General features: G+C 44.1%; 1 protein-coding gene across 2 annotated transcripts in view; it reads left to right on the top strand.

Annotated features, from left to right (window-relative positions):
* Positions 1–12,606: 12,606 nt before the first annotated feature.
* The window catches only part of GALNT6 (polypeptide N-acetylgalactosaminyltransferase 6), a 28,855-nt gene continuing 24,147 nt past the window's right edge, over positions 12,607–17,314 (top strand). Inside the window, exon 1 of one of the 2 annotated variants that reach the window (XM_090273189.1) lies at positions 12,607–12,688. The gene's annotated coding sequence lies outside the window, so the exon portion shown is untranslated. The remainder of the gene's footprint in view (positions 12,689–17,314) is intronic. The other variant, XM_090273191.1, reaches the window with a different exon arrangement.

Here is a 17,314-nt window from a genome sequence, read left to right as displayed (position 1 = left end):
CTATTTAAGGTACTTACTAAAATCAGCATGACTCCTCTGGGGCATTGTTAAATGGCTGTCTCTGGGGAAGAAAACTAGGTGACCAGGGATGGGAACAGAAAGGAGACTTACACTTCACTAGACTTTTGAACTTTTAATTATGTGCCATATGCACGTTACCTATTGAAAATGAACAAATAAGATTCCATGGGAATTAATAAGTCGGAAGGCAAAAATTTCAGGACATTAAGAGGACATTAGACATCAGGACATTAAACAAGCCACTGAGCTCTTCTATCGCCTCTCTTTTACTTTTTTTTTATTATTATTTTTTATTTTTCAATTACACTTTACATTCAATATTATTTTGTATTAGTTTCATGTGTACAACATAGTGGTTAAACAATCATATACTTTACAAAGTGTTTCCCTGATATTTCCAGTACCCACCTGGAACCACGCAGAGTTATTACAATATTATTGATTATATTTCCTATGCTGTACTTTACATCCCCATGACTATTTTTTTATTATTTATTTACTTGTTTGTTTATTTATTTTTAGAGAGAGGGGAAAGAAGAAAGAGAGGGAGAGAAACATCACTGTGTGGTTGCCTCTCACTTGCGCCCCCGACTGGGGACCTGACATGCAACCTTGTCATGTGCCCTGACTGGGAATTGAACCAGCGACACTTGGCTCGCAGGCCAACGCTCAATCCACTGAGCCACAGCAGCCAGGGCTCCATGACTGTTTTTAAATACCTATCTGTATGTCTCAATCCCTTTACCTTTTCACCCAGTCAGCCAGCCTCCCACTTCTCTGGCAACCATCAGTTTGTTCCCTGTATCTATGAGTCTGTTTCTGTTTTGTTAGTTTATATTGTTTGTTAGATTCCGCATATAAATGAAATCATATGGTGTTTGTTTTCCTAACTGACTTATTTCACTTAGCATAATACCCTCTAGTTTCATCCATACTGTCACAAATGGTAAGAGTAATGGTAAAAGTAATATTCTATTGTGTATGTATATATGTATATATATACTATCACTTTTTTACCCTGGCTGGTTTGGCTCAGTGGATTGAGCGTCGGCCTGCGAGCTAAGTGTCGCTGGTTCGATCTTCCAGTCAGGGCACATCAGAGAAGGAAAACTCTGATTCCAAAAAACCTCCGCTGCCTTGCGGCATACCTCTTCAGGGGAAAGGCTAAGGGAGTAAACCCCGACAGAAAATCCGGAGCCGGAGTCCCTAAGGCGGTTTGACGTTGTAGTCAACACCGGCAACTCCTGCGGCGCACCTGAAGCCAAGCTGTATTGACTCCGTCTTTCCCTTGGACCCTTCAGTTGCGAAGAGAGGGGGGGTCTGCTGCATGGACAACAGCAGACCCTCCATATCACCCTGCCCAGGCTCTGTAGCTTCAGCTCCACTGGAGAGGACACTCTAGCGTCATCGCAAGATGTCGATTCAACACGGGAGGAGACAGATACCGTGTCACTCCCGAGTCGGACTGCACAGCCATTCTCGGCGGTGCAGATAGACTCTTAAGAAGCTACACCATCGTCTCTCGAGGCTCTGTAGCTTCAGCTTCACTGGAGAGGACACTCCAGCGTCATCGCAAGATGTCGATTCAACACGGGAGGAGACAGATACCGTGTCACTCCCGAGTCGGACTGCACAACCATTCTCGGCGGTGCAGATAGACTCTTAAGAAGCTACACCATCGCCTCTCGAGACGGACGACTGCCGACGACTATCACTTTTTAAAGTATATTGTATTGCTTATGATGTTATAGTTATCTCAATTCCTTTTCCCTTTGCTCCTCTCCAACCAGTGCCCTGCTTCCCTCCAGAAATCCCACCCCTCTTAGTTCATGTCCATGGGTTGTGCATGTAAGTACTTTGGCTTCACCTTTTCCTGTACTGTTCTTAACGTCCCCCTGTCTATTTTGTACCTACCAATGATGCTTCTTAATCCCTGCACCATGTCCACCATATCTCCCCCTTCCCCTCTCAGCTGATCACCCTCCAAATGATCCCCATACCTATGATTCTGCTCTGTTCTGGTTGTTTGCTTAGATGTCTTTTTTTTTTTTTTTTTTTGATTCAATTGTTCATAGTTCTGAGTTCATTGTCACTTTAATATTCATAGTTTTTATCTTTTTTTTTCTTAAGTAAATCCCTTTAACTTTTCATATAATAATGGCTTGGTGATGATGAACTCCTTTAGCTTTACCTTGTCTGGGAAGAACTTTATCTGGCCTTCCATTCTAAATGATAGCTTTGCTGGATAGAGTAATCTTGATTGTAGGTCCTTGCTTTTCATCACTTTGAATACTTCTTACCAGTCCCTTCTTGCCTGCAAAGTTTCTTTTGAGAAATCAGCTTATAGCCTTATAGACACTCTTTGTAGGTAACTCTCTGTTTTTCTCTTGTTGCTTTTAAAATTCTCTCTTTATCTTTAACCTTTGGCATTTTAATTATGATGTGTCTTGGTGTGGTCCGCTTTGGGTCTCGCTTGTTTGGGACTCTCTGTGCTTCCTGGACTTGTATGTCTATTTCCTTCGCCAAATTTGGGAAGTTTTCCTTCATTATTTTTTCACATAAGCCTTCAGTTTCTTGCTCTTGCTCTTCTCCTTCTGGCACCCCTAAGATTCAGATGTTGGCACATTTAAAGTTGTCCCACAGATTCCTAAGCCTCTCTTCATGTTTTTCAATTTTTGTTCCCTCATTCTGTGCTGGTTGACTGTTTTTTTCTTCCTTATGTTCCAAATCATTGATTTGAACCCCAGTTTCCTTCCCTTCACCATTGGTTTTGTGTGGATTTTCCTTCATTTCATTTAGCATAGCATTCACTTTTTTCCTTATGCGTTTGCCATACTTAAGCATATCTGTCAGGCTTGTGAGCATCTTTATCACCAGTGTTTTGAACTCTGTGTCTGTTAGGTTGGCTATCTCCTCATCTGTTGGGTTGGCTATCTCCTCATCACTTAATTCTCCCACTTGAAACTTGACATATTCCCTCTTTTGAGTCATACTTCTCTGTCTCCTCATCTTGACAGGCTCCTGTGTTTGTGTCTTAGGTAGAGCTGTCGCACCTGTTACATTGTAAGGGGCAGAGCCTTAGGTATTCATCAGTACAGGGCGACTCTTTTCACGACGTGTGGCACTGTATGTGGGGGTGGTGTCAGAGAGGGAACAATGCCACTTGCTCAGTACTTGCCCCTTGTCCAGGCACTTCTCCCACTTCTGTATGGGGCTGGCACCTCTCTAACTGTTGCCCTGGCCGTGGTTCCCAGAGATGGTGGCCCTTTAAACAAGCAAACTCTGCTGAGAGACTGGCAGTTTCTTCCTCCGCCCCAACCCCCACTGGTTTGCACAGTCAGAAGCAATGAGGCTTTATCTTCCCCGGCGCTCAAACCGTGAGCTGTGTGATCTAGTCTGGTGCTGGGAGCGCTCGCCAGGTGTCTCTCCCTACTTTTTAAAACTTGTGACTGCGCTTTCCGCCAGCCTGCCACTGCGACCACTGCCGCTGCTGCTGCCACCACCACACTGCATCCTCTCTGCCCTGGCTCCACCCCTCATACCTGTCTGGATGAGTATTTCTTATTTATATCTTTGTCTGTTGGACTTCCATGCAGCTTGATTTTCTGGAACTTCTGGTTGTCTCTAGCTTTGAGGCAGTTGTAGAGGGAGAAGCAGCATGTCTGTCTAGGCCTCCATCTTGGCCGGAGTCTGTATGAGTTCTTTGCAAACTTTGGATATTAACCCCTTATTGGATGTATTATTGGCAAATATCTTCCTCCTTTCAGTAGGTTGTCTTTCACTTTATTCATGGTATCTTTTGCTGTGCGAAAACTTTTTAGCTTGATGTAGTCCCATTTGTTTATTTTTTCTTTTGTTTCCTTTGTCCGAGGAGAAAAAAATATTGCTAAGAAAAATATCAGAAAGTTTACTGTCTCTATTTTCTCCTAGGAGTTTTAAGATTTTGAGTCTTACATTTAAGTCTTTTTTTTTTAGTATATTTTATTGATTATATTGTTACAATAGTTTCAATTTTTTCCCCTTTGCTCCCCTCTGCCCAGCAACCCCCCTCCCCCAGCAATCCCCCCCGAAGTCCATGCCCATGGGTCGTACATACAAGCTCTCCCACTTCACCCTTTCATATATTCTTTTTCTTTTTTTTAAACAAATAATTAATTATTTATTTTAACAATAAAAAATAACAATCCCTCCCTCTCAGACTTAAGACCCTTTATAATCTTATAAAGGACATTTAAGTCTTTAATCCACTTAAAGTTCATTGTTTTTTTTATTGCTTTTAAAGAGTGGTGGGGGAGGGAGAGAGAGACAGACAGACAGAAACGTTGATGTGTTGTTCTACTTATTTATGCATTCATTGGTTGACTGTTGTATGTGCCCTGACTGGGGATCAAACACAAAACCTTGCCGTATCAGGGCAATGCTCTAACCAACTGAGCTACCCAGCCAGGACCTGAAGTTTATTTTTGTATATAATATAAGAAGGTGGTCTAGTTTCATTTTCTGCATGTATCTATCCAATTTTCCCAACACCATTTCTTGAATGGACTGCCTTTACCCCACTGTATGTTCTTGCTTCCTTTGTCAAATATTAATTGACCATAAAGGCATGTGCCTGTCTAAAACAATGTTAATCAACATTCAGATGCTATCAGATAGATTTCAACCCTTTCTAATGAAATTCATTGTTTTTCCAAATGTCTAAGAAGATAGGAATTTCCTTTCCTATTTTTTAGGGATATATAAGAGATTATGTTACTGGACAGGGGCCTGGCCCTAAGTGGGTCCACCTAGGGCCAGCTGTAGTGTGTGGGTTCTTGACTTCATGTAGGAAAGATTTCACAACATGAGTCCAGGTGACTATGAGGATACAAGTCTTAAAGCTGGGGACAATGAAACAAGGAATGGCTTAGCATAGAATAAGCAGTAGGAAAGCCTAGACTGGGCTGCCTTAGCTCACTGGGAAGTCAGAGAATAGGGGGCTTTGGGGGCAGGTTCAGGGGATCAGCCTGGAACAAGCAGCGAGCTACCCATTGCCTTAGAGTTTGGACCCAGTGCCTGTGGAGAAAGAAGTCAGGGAAGAAGAGGGGGAAGGGAATGGCCCAGGCTGCTTCCCAGAGGGAGAGGGTTCTTTATCCTGAGGCTTTTATCTCTTTCTTGAAGGCCTGGCCTGAATCTTAGGGGAGATCTCAGGGAAGGGTTTCAGTAGAATATTCATTAGTTCTCCCAGGTGTGCCCTTTCAGGGTCATGGTCTCCTCTGATTGGTCAGTGACAGGGCAGGGGTCTTTTGTCATTGCAGTTGGTTCTGGTCACTGCTCACCTGGTTTTGCTGCTTTTCTGGGCCTGGAGCTGAAATACAGCTGAAGCCTGGGTATTATGTCCAGAGAGGAAAGGCCAGGGGTAAGGTGAGATCCTTGTTTTTCCAGTTTCACCCCCTGCCAGGCACTGTGGGACTTCTGCCCTAGTGACCTTCTGCACATGGCTGTAAATTGCTCAGCCATTGTGTTCAGCTATCTGTCTCAGTTTCCCTATTCCACTTGCCAAGTATTTTCCAGGCTTCTTACTATCCTGTCTCAGTTTTGCTGTTAGCTAGGTATAAGTCGTTTGCTCTGGGGGATAGTTTATTACTCCTTTTATTACTTCCCTTTGAGCAAAATAATCGTTAGGTTGAGATACAATTACCTCTGTTTCAAAAGTTTCAATGTGCATACCTCTTTTTTCCTTTTTTTAAAAGGAAGCTATTAAGCAACAAAATATCATAATTTGGGGCAGAAACATTTCTCAAAACAGAACCTTGCAACATTTATGTGTTTTTATTCTTCACAATTATTAAAGTTCTCTTTTGCAAAAGGTACACACAGATCCTGGACATCTTGAGTGCTTTTAAGGAGAAGATCTTGTATTATTTAAGAAGAAGAGTCCATAGTCACAATTTGCCAATCCCACATGTTTTCCAAGAGAGGAAAAATTACTCATTGTATGATATAAGGAGACTTCAGTTATATATATTTTTAATGGACCAAGAGCCTCCTGGAAAAGATAACATTTACAATAGCAACCAAAATATAAAATACTGAGGAGTAATTTCAACAAGAATTGAAGATTTGGGAGAGAGAACACCAGAAAGCTTTTCTGAAGATGACAAAATATGGACTTGAGTAAATGGAGGGACTTGCAGAAAGTAGTGGCAGAGTTTAGACCCTGGGCTCACAGGGACCTGCTGTGCTTATATACTGCTCACTTGTAAGAAATAGGGACAGCTGCCCTCGCCGTTGTGGCTAGAGCATCTGCTCATAAACCGGAAAGGTCAAGGGTTTGATTCCCCATCAGGGCGCATACCTAGGTTATGGGTTTCATCCCCAGTTGGGGTGTGTATGAGAGGCAACCTGATGCATGTTTCTTTCTCACATCAATGTTTATCTCCTTCACTCTCTTCCCCGCCTTCCTCTCTCTCTAAATCAATAAGCATGTCCTCAGTGAAAATTTTTTTTAAAAAAGAGAGAGAAAGAAGAAAAAATAGAGAAACCCATAGTACCCACTTTCTACGCCTTCCTAGACAAGGGGTGTTGTTCCCTGTGATGTTGTGTTATACAAGATTTCACAAAGGATAAAGATGCCAGCATTTTCTGCAACTTGTGAGCAACTATATTTTCAAGTGGGATCTCTGTTATAACTTCTCACCCAATGTCCACAGTTCTATATCATGCATGGTCACTGTATTAGTCATGGTTCTCTAGAGGAAAAAAAAAAACAAAATACATGCAGACAGAATTTCAAAGAACTGACTCACATGACCTTGGGCGATGGCAAGTCTGAAATTCGTGGGGTAGGCCAGCAGGCTGAAAATTCAGAGTTTCTATGTTGCAACCTTGAGGCATAATTGATTCTCTCTCTACCCACCTCACCCCAACCCTCTCCCAGACCTCAGGCTTTGCCCTTAAGGTCTGCAACTGATTGGATGAAGCCCACTCACATTGTGGAGGGTAATTTGCTTTAAAGTCAACTGATTATACTTTAATGACATTGATAAATACCTTTGCAGCAACCTCTGGACTAGTGTTTGACCAAACAACTGGACACCATAGCCTGGTTATGTTACACATAAAATTAACACAACCACCTCACAGCTACAAGGGGCATCCTTGACCCACCAATGAAACTGCATTTCCTTTCCTTATTCACTTCAGAGGGGTTAGTTAGCATTTCTCTCTTTAGATCCTCCTAACACAAAAAGACAGAAAAATCTCTCTTTTTTGTAGACTATTTGACTACCTTTAGTGGTCCCCTCAGTGCTTCCCAGGGTAATTAACACACAGACACACATACAAATTACTTCTTGGGAGGGGTTGGAAGGAGCTATTTCAAGGACTCAAGGTGATTTATCTTACAAATGCCAATCAAAGTGGCCTGATTCCTCTCTCACTTGAGGTGAAACAGAGGGGGAAAGAAAAAGTGTACATGGACTTAACTTGTAGTGACACAGCCAGCTACATATAACAGAAAGACAAAAAAGGCAAACAACCTAAATGTCCTGTAATGAGTAGTTGGTTTAAAATATATATGGCTCATCTATATAACAAACCACAATGCAGTGATTCATGACCTTATGTGAGATTATTTCATCAACCTGAAAAATATATAATATAGCAAGTGAAAAAAATCAGGTCATTAAACAGTATATTCAATACGACTCCAGATATATATATGTATGTATGTATGTATGTATACACACACACATATATATAGTAATTACATACATATGTAATTTCATATATATGTATATATATAATTTCATGATTATATAGAGTAACCTAACATAAATTGTAAGACAAATCATTATTGTATGTACCATTAAAGGAAAAACACTGCTAATTAAACTATGATACCAACAATTTAAGATACATCCCGATTTCAGAAATTTTAAAAAGTGAAGAAAAAATACGCATTTTAGGATTGATGAAATACATGTGAATGTGAATTATACATGCATAGAAAAAAGCAGCATAGTATACAAAACTAGTAACAGTGGTTATCTCTAGGTATCATAATTATGGGTAGTTTATTTTCCTCTTTGTGTTTTTTTGTGCTTTCTAAACATATGATATTTGAGAATTAATAAAAACAATAAATATTCTATTACCCACCCCTCCAACTCTTCTAACCCTTCTCCTTTTCTCTTATTTCTCCCTTCATTCTCTTCGGGTTCTTTGTCCAGACTCCAATTTAGTGCCATGCTGAGCCATACAGCAGCCCGAGGAAAAAGAAAATTGGCATTATGTAATGCAAGCAAACTTGTCAATGATACTTTCAAAATCTAATTCTTGGCTTATTTCATTTTCAGTTGAGAAAATGCATGTTTAAAAATTTTCTCTTGACCAAGTGATGATCTTCAATAAATTTTAATTAATTTTAGCTGAAATAAAATTAAATTATAGTAAACTCTGGGTATAAATAAAATATTTAAACTTAAATTAATGTTTTGGGTTTTAATATACCTATTTTTCAATATTTCTTCAACTACTTTAATGTACTAGAAAAAAAAATTTTTTTTAAATACAGAAAAAGCCCTGTCTGGTGTGGCTCATTGGATTGAGCTCTGGCCTGTGAACCGAAAGTTCGCCATTTCAGTTCCTGGTCAGGACACTTGCCTGGGTTTCAGGCCAGGTTCCCAGTTGGGGGTGTGCGGGAGAGAGCTGATCCTTGTATCTCTTATACAGTGCTATTTCTCTCCCTCTCTTTCTCCTTTCCCTCCTCTTTCTGTAAAAGTAAATAAATAAAATCTTTAAAAAAATACAGAAAAACATGAATATGGTGTACACAGGTTTTCTTTTGCCTCAAGCTCCAATACAACTCAGCAGATCACTATTTTTTATTTTAAATTGTTGATATTTTGTTCATCACAGATTTTTTATTACTTTTTATTTTAAAAAATAATACATTAAATATTACCTGATTATTTAATTTTGTGGTGCCCCCTTTAATTTTGCATCTGAAGCCAGTGCCTCATTCACCTTACCCTAGTCCTGGCTCTGCCCCAGTCATAATCCTTTTTACATTTATCAACTTCCTTTCCTACATTATGAGTGTTCCGAATAGAAAGATGCAGCTTATTTGCCTTTATATCTCTTGTCCTACCCAATAGCTAGCATAGAAGCTACCCATGGTGGACTTCAATATCGTTTTGTTGAAGGTAGAAAAGGAAGAAGGAAAACAGCTAATGATAATAACTAACACTCTAATGTTTACTAAGTGCTTATTGTGTACCAGGCAGTGGGTTAAACATTTGACTTATTTTAATCTAACAACTCTATAATAAAAATAATATTAACCCATTTTACAGATGAGGAAACTGAGATACACAGAAGTGAGTGACTTGTAATGAATGAGTGATTATGGCAGAACTTGGAACAGCTCTGCTTAGGTTTCTTGCTTTGACTGTTTCTCTTCTGGGCATGCAAATGGAATAAGAAGGAAGAAGGGGGAATACAGGGAGAAACCAGGCAAAGAAGCAGATGCAGTAGAACTAAACTGTCATAATTTCATCTCAGTTATCTGCTTGAGCTTCACAACAACCCTAGGCATCATTAATCCTGCTTTACAGACTGAGATGTAAGAAAGTTACAGGGACCTATTTGGTTCCTTCTGAGGTAGGCCACCCTCCAGGGTGGAGGAAGAAAGTCGTAGGTAGGGTGGACATGTCAGCAGGCCATCTGCCCTCCCTCCTAACCTCCCAGACAAGCTCAAGGTGGCTTCTCTGCAAACTTTCCCCGCTAAGTGAAGCCAGCACCTCCTCCTGAAGGGTAAATCTCCTTCATCCTGCCCCACCCAGAGGTGGGTGTCCCCTTACCAGGGACTGTGTGTGGAAGGAAGAGACTTGATAAAGGCCAAAGCCAATGTTAGAGCCTCACAGAGCTGCTCCTGTCTCACTTGCTTCCACTGATCCGCTCCCTGCAGCATTTCCTGCTGCATGGTGGGGGAAACCCTGAAGCACACTGATGTGAAAGCAAAACTCAACACCCAAAACCAAAATCTAAAATGGACCAGAAATAAAAATAAGATTGTGAGAAAAAATGAAATTCAAAGCAGGGAATTCAGCGTGTCCCTGCAGAAAGCTTAATAATGGAAAGAGTTTTGGTCATAAATATGCATAGATGATTTCTAGAGGGAAGGACCAAAGGTTTAGAGAGGAAGGAAATGTATCTTTCACTGTATACCTTTTCATAGTGCTTGATTTTTTTTACCATATGCCTATATAACTTTTTCAATTAAACCTTTTTAAAGTGGCCAGCCACCAGTGGAAGGCTGAGGTCACAGTCACTATTCTGCAGTGGCTCATCTTCAGATCTTCCTGGAGTAGAGGGCAGGGAGCCCAAACCAACCTTCCTCCTAGGAGGGAACAGCTCAGTCTATGACACATTAGGGGTGGATCCCACATCCTGTAGACTACACGTGCCTCTAAATTAGGCAGCTAATAATTCTAAGGACTCAAAGTCACATTTAAAATCAGAGTCAGCCCTGGCTGGTGTGGCTCAGTGGACCGACTGCCGGCCCACAAACCAAAGGTCATCGGTTCGATTCCCAGTCAGGGTACATGCCTGGGTTGTGAGCCAGGTCCCTGGCCGGGGGCGTACGAGAGGCAACCGATGCTGTATCTCTCACACGTTGCTGTTTCTCTCCATCTCTTCCCCTATCTCTAAAAGTAAATAAATAAATAATCTTTAAAAAAATATCAGAGTCAGCTGAAGTAAAATTGAATGAGTAAGTTGCTTCCTGAAAGTAGTGCACAGAATACAGACTAATGCTACTTCCTAGGGAAACTAGAATGGGACCAGTGGTTATGACTTTGTCCTGGGGAAGAACAGAGGCTGTGAATCCAGCCTAGCCTGTCACGCTCAGGTCAGGCTGGGTCCTGACTAAGGCTCCAGGATCAGGTGAGAACCACATGACCCACAGGGGTCACAGAGCAGAGTTAGAGGAAGGGTGCAGCAAAAATCGTAGGGCCAGACATGTAAAGAAGTACCCAGCTCCCAGAAAGAGAGAAATAAGGGGCAGCATCCCACAGTCTTCAATAGAGAATGAGTGCCCTTATTCTGAGAAAGATAGATGTCAAACAAGGCAAGTGACAAGAATGGTGGCAACTGGAGCAGTGGGAGTCAAAATGAGCCCTGAGTGTCCAGAAAGGGGCTAAAATGAATGATTAGGTAACTACTGTAGAAAGTCTTTCTTTAGGAATTTAAACCCCAAAAAGTCTCTGGTGTGAAAGAAAGGGAGTTGAGGGGTAGGGGATTACTCAGCTTCTTGGAGTAAGGGGATTAGTTGGCCATGCCAAAAGAGAGTGGACACCTCCTTTCTACTCTTTTGGGAATGTCCCTTTCATCATTCCCCTGACCTAGTGTAGCTGGGTAAGCTCTCTATGGTCCACTGGACTTGTTTCTCCAGACTCCATCACTGGAAAACCTTTGGCCTGTTGAATAGCTCAATCGTACCGTGGGATCTGAGATTGGAAAATAAGATTGCTTCTTCATCCAACTGTGTTAATCCCAAGTGGCTTCCCTTGCCTGCCCCAGTTCATGTCAGAACTATCTTTTTGCTCAGATCTACTTACCCACACCCCTGCTCCCAGGTCTTATAAACTTAAAAATACAAACTTGTTTCAATATCAAAAGAAAAACACAGTTAGTGGTTTAAGATTCTACCATAGAAAATTTTAAAATTATCAGGACTATTTGGAGCTGACTATGCTACTACTCTAATATGAGATAAGGACCCAAAGATTACATCAGAGAATCTTAGAGCTGGACAAGACCAGTGGGCAGCCCAGAGGAATGATTTAGAGCATGAGTTCGGGAATTGAATTTACCTGGATTCTAATGCCAGCCCTGCCACTACACGTTCAATGGTTCTCAAAGCTGAGTGTGCACCAGAATCACCTGGAGGGCTTTGAAAAACACAAATCTCTGGGCCCCATCCCCAGAGAGTTGGATTATTTAAGTCCAGAGTGGGACCCAAGAATCTACATATCTAACAAATTATCAGATGCTACTGTTGCTGCTGGTTTGAGCATCACTGTAGCTGTGTGATCAGCCGTCTCCCGTGTACATTCTGGACAACAATTGTAGGTATTTGTTCTTGCTGTTGTAGGGAAGGGAGGAGTCATTTGCCCAAGACTACTCTGTCAATGAAAAGTAAACAGGGATGGAGTCCCCGGCTCCTCACTGCCTGGGCGCGGCGCCCCCGCCCCCGAGCGTGTGGTTCTCTCGCACACGCTGGTGCGCGCCACCGGCAGCACCGCTAATGCCTGTCGACTTTGGTGTGTGTAGGACCCTCCAATCTATTTCTGCGGAGACTGCACCCTGGGGTGGTCTGAGATCTGGAGAGGCTGGGCTCCGAGCAGCGGCCAGCAGGTGGAGGCGAGATCTCGTGGGACCAGGCACCCCACCCACCCAGCACCCAGCCTCCTGGAGGCCCTGGGGGGTGCGGGGCGTGGCGCAGCCCGCAGCAGCGCTCCGGGTGCCGCGGGCACCCGCCCGCACCTAGCCTGGGAAGGGCGGGTAGGACGCGCCCCAGTGGCCTTGCAGGCCCTGCCCAGGTCCCGCCCTCCAGGATGTCCCGTCAGAAAACCCTTGAGCTACTGAGCAGCCCGGCTGCGGCTCTGCCTCGGCGCAACAGGTAAGTGGCAGAAGCAGCCCGCGACCCTCACGGGCCCCTTTGGCCCTCCCCCTGACTTGAAACCCAGAGTTGTCCCCCTTCTCAGGACTTCCCCTCCAATCTCTGGCTTCTGCCAAGTCCTCGCTCTCTCTGATCGTCTCCTCCTCCTCTTCCTCCTCACCACACCCCCAATAAAATGAAGAGGGTGCCAGACTGGTCCTAATCTGTCGCAGTGCCCTCTAGCTCTTCCCTTGGTAGGATCCCCTCCACATTTGGGCCTTAAAACATTAGTGTAGGAAAAGCTCCGACCTCTGTGGCTTGTAGGGGTGGGGTGGGAGAGAAACAAGGCCATAGCGCTCCCTCCAGGCCTCTACACCTCTTCCCTTCACCCTCCCATGCCGCTGCCATTTCTTGTTGCCCAGTCTCCCCTGGTTGGGCCACCCTGTGTGCCCTGCTACAGAAAATCTTTCAGAGAGGTTACCTCCTACCAGTGCCATGTGGCTCCTAAGCAGAAGGGGCAAGACAAGAGAAGCCTCCCGGGGAGCTGGCTCCATCTCAGATATCTTCCCTCAGGAGGCTTAGGCCCTTCACAAGTGGGAGCTGTGTGATACTGTGGGGAGGGAGGCTGATGTATGCTCACGATTGTGCCTGTCACCAACTTCCCGATTTCCGTCATGTGTTCCAAGCCCCATGCTAACCAAAAGGAGAAATAGTTTGTTACTTGCCCCCAGAACCTGATCTCAGCAGAGGGTAGGACAGAGCTCTCCTGTGTATGTAGATGGGGGGTGGGGTGCAGGCAGGGGGAGTGTCAGTTTGCCACCAAAGCTTAGAACAGACCCCCTCTCTTAGCCAACAACCCATTGCAACAGTCCCAGGGAGGGTTTTGATACATACTGTGCTCTCAGCCTGCCCCCAGACCCACAGAGGTTAACAAGTCTGGACATACCAGAGAACCTGGGGCTTGTGTTCATTTTACCAGAGATGGGTGTAGTATACTACTCAAGCCCTATTCTCCTCACGAACAGATCAGCTGTGTCCCTACCCATCACAGGAAGGGTAAAAAGGATGAGGCAGGCAAATTCACATGATGGATAGTACATGCTACATACTTTGCTTCAAATTATGCAGCAGAAGTCAGTATTATTGCAGGTACTTCCCTAGCTCCTGTTCCTTAAGAATGCCTTTTACTTTGGGCACCCAGAGGTAATACTTCAGGGGTACCAGAGCAGAAAACAGGACATGACTGTCAAAGGGAAGAGGTAGTCTGAAGCTGATGCAACCATGAAGGATACTGGAGTGACCAATATGGCCTCATCCTTGGTAATCACTGCCCACAGTTAGCAGGACAGCTGACTCCCACCCACAGCAGCATAGAAGAACTCAGGCATGAAAGGGGAGGCTCTGATATGTGTCAGACACCTTCTGAGATCAGAAATATCTTAGCCCAAGTTCAGGTGGGAGAAGACTGGACAGAAACTATGACCATGGGCTTAGTCCATGTAGCCATTGCCTAGAACAGAAGTCATGAACAGGAGGGATAGTAAACCCTAGTACCGAGGGTCTCTCAATTCATGAAGGCAGCCCTGGCTGGTGTGGCTCAGTGGATTGAGCGCTGGCCTGCAAACCCAAAGGTTGCTGGTTCAATTCCCAGTCAGGGCACATGCCTGGGTTGCGGGCCAGGTCCCTAGCTGGGGCATGCAAGAGACAACCAGTCGATGTTTCACACATCGATGTTTCTCTCCCTCTCTTTCTCCCTCCCTCCCCCCTCTCTAAAAATAAATAAATAAAATCTCATGAAGGCAGTGGGTTATAATGGAGGCAGGCAGCTGACTCAGCCCTGTCACTAATTTAGCTATCTGACCTTAGCCAAATCATATAAACACTCCCTGGGTGGAGAGCAAATGAGGTATATATGCAAGTGCTTTGGCAAAGCTCCAAGCACCAGCCAAATGCAAGGCAGGGTGGTGTCATGATTAAGGCAGTGAGTGGGCTTTGGAGAGATGTGGGCCTGAATGCAAACCCTGTCTCTGCTACTTCCTAGATATGACTTTGGTTAAATTACTTTACCTCGCTGTGCGTCAGTTTCCTTCTGTGTAAAATGGAAAAGATAACTGTTACTTGACTTGATATGGTAAATAGTAATTTTAAAAGTGGTGATATTGTCCTGAACCTCCTTTGGCTCTCACAGACATGTTCCAACATCTTCAACCCTGGAAGTGAAGCTGAGGACCAGAGTAGGTGTCTATGCACCAGAGGGCCCCAGTGAATCGCTCAGCCAAAGACTTGGGTGAACTTAGCTCTTCATACAGCCCCCTGCTCCTCTCTGGGAAAGCCCAAAACTCCTGTTCTCATTTGGTGGGAATGAGAATGAGGGTTTGAATAAAGGAGAGGTCAAGTGTGGGCAGTGACTGTCTCTGTCAAGATCAATGCTATAATTGTGCTGTGTAAAAAGCTTGCACAGTGAACAAGGATGGGTTCAGTCTGGAGAGAAAAAGGATTGTTAGAAGACTCTTTTGTGGCACCTAGGGGTCCTGTGGGGTCAGGTTATTCTTCTGTACCCTGTGCAACCTGGTCCTGAGTCCTAAGTAGAGATTTGAAGGAAGAAACCCAATCCTCACTGTCAGCTCTACATCTGACATACAACAGAGAACAAAGGACAGAAGATGAGAGCAGTGGAACAGCAGAACCAAATCCCTCAGGGCAGAGGGATACCATAGGGGTTGGAAAGCTAGGTGGACTGCATTCCAGAGGCAGAAATTGGGGACCAAGATTTAAGGACTGGGAAAGAGAAAGAAAAAAGGGTCTAGGTGGCCTAGTGTCTAGACCTGTTACTTCTCCCTCATAAAATCTTGTGGGGAAGTCCCACGTGGAGAAACATGGGTAGTAAAACTTGGAAACAAATACACCTTGATATTGAGGTCAGTAAGATACACCTTAGTCTAAGAAGGCTTCTTGGAGGAGGGAGTTTGGAATCAGAATGTGAAAGAGAAAAGAAACATGGCTTGCTTAGCAAGAATATAAGGGAAAGGCATGGAAGAGGAAAAGATAGCTGGTGAGAGTGAGTAGCAGACAGAAAACAGACTGCCTAGGCCATGTAGAAACATGCAATCAAATGGTGCTGAAGAAATAAGAATATGGCTGTTCTGGTTGTGAAAGAGAGAGGGAGGCCCAAGGCAAAGGACGCTGGCAGGCAGCTTCTGCTTATCCTCCAGATGTTGGGTGATAAGGGCTCATTCTCAGATGACAGTTGTGAGAGAAAGAGGAGGATCCTGGAGGCAGGGAATGAATCAGCAGAATTTGGCAGTGGGTGGGGGGTGAACCGATACTGAGAAGGGATTCAAAACTACACACCCTGGAGTGGGTCAGGAGCAGAGGTTGTTTCTAGGATTTCCTTGCGACTGGCCGCAATGGGGAAATTGGGAATGCCGGCTAGGTTAGGCAGTAGGACTCGGACCCTGAGTTCAGGGTGTGGCATGTTGAGTATCTGGTGACCCTGGGTAGAAGGCCTACAGCCAGTAGCAGGCTGTAGGGTGAGAAGAGAAGGAAAAGCTTCCGTTCTGCCCCCACCCACCCCCAAACCTCACCCTCACCCCCTTGGAGAGCAGTCCAAGCCTTCAGGAATACCTTTCCTCTTAACACCTCTCTTATCCCCGCTCTTATCCTCCCTCCTCACCCCCAACCGACAGGGGATAAGATTCAATTCAATTTGTGTTTTGTTTGTTTGTTTGTTTGTTTTTTGCCTTACTCAAACCCAGCCTGACTGTCACCAAAGTTTCAGAAATCCCACCTCATGCCCACCTGAAAGTTTCTTTTTCCCTAGATTCCTAGGAGCCAGCAGTCTCTCCTTTAGGACTCTCCAGTTGCACATTCCTGCCCCACCTGTCAGGGCCTGGAAGTAACTCCAGTGAAAACCTGTGATCTAGCTGTTGAACTTCTTGTTTGGTTACATATTATTTTGAATTTCAGGGTATTTTAAAAAACTGTAATAAGTCAACAAATATTTATTGAGTGCCTGCTATATATATGCCAAGCACTGTTCTAGATATACAGTGTAAGCAGAATTGGGTAGGTTATTTCAACTGAAAATCTGTGTTTGGGTTACTTAAGCTTAAAATGTTATGTGAACATAAAATGAACCTAGACATGCCGGGGAAAAGAAGTTAATAGACTGGCTACAGAAATAACCTACACTGTGTCTTTCTGGGAAAATAAGCCACAGTCCCTTAAGTGTCTTAAAGGTGTAATTATGGAGAAAAGTGAAAACGTCTCGGCATTCTGTAATCAGAAGGGTCAGAGTTGGGGAGGGGGGCGGGTTGAAGCGGATGATTTGCTACTGTGTTCTCAGCATGAGAACAGAGGAAGTGAAATGAGTGCTGTGTGAGATGGCAAGGAAGAAAGGGATGACGTTTGGCCAAAGCAGCCTCCTAGCCCCCTTCCCCCCACCAGTAGCTTGAAACTGACTTGTTCCCTCCTGAACGAGATGTCCAGCTCCACACACCTGCGCCCTGGGTGAGAGTGGCCACAGTCACCTCTTTTGGAAGAAACCTGTAATTGAGCCTAGTGTGACTAACTTGAACAAACACCCCTGTGGCGTGCCTTACTTCCTGGCTGCCACGTCTCCATCTCCCGGAGGTGAGCAACTCAGTT

The sequence above is a fragment of the Furipterus horrens genome, unplaced genomic scaffold, assembly GCF_987537825.1.
Source record: "Furipterus horrens unplaced genomic scaffold, mFurHor1.1.pri manual_scaffold_4, whole genome shotgun sequence".
Classification (NCBI taxonomy): Eukaryota; Metazoa; Chordata; class Mammalia; order Chiroptera; family Furipteridae; genus Furipterus; species Furipterus horrens.
The sequence above is the reverse complement of the archived record's forward strand: the minus strand, read 5'-3'. Positions and strand labels throughout refer to the sequence as shown.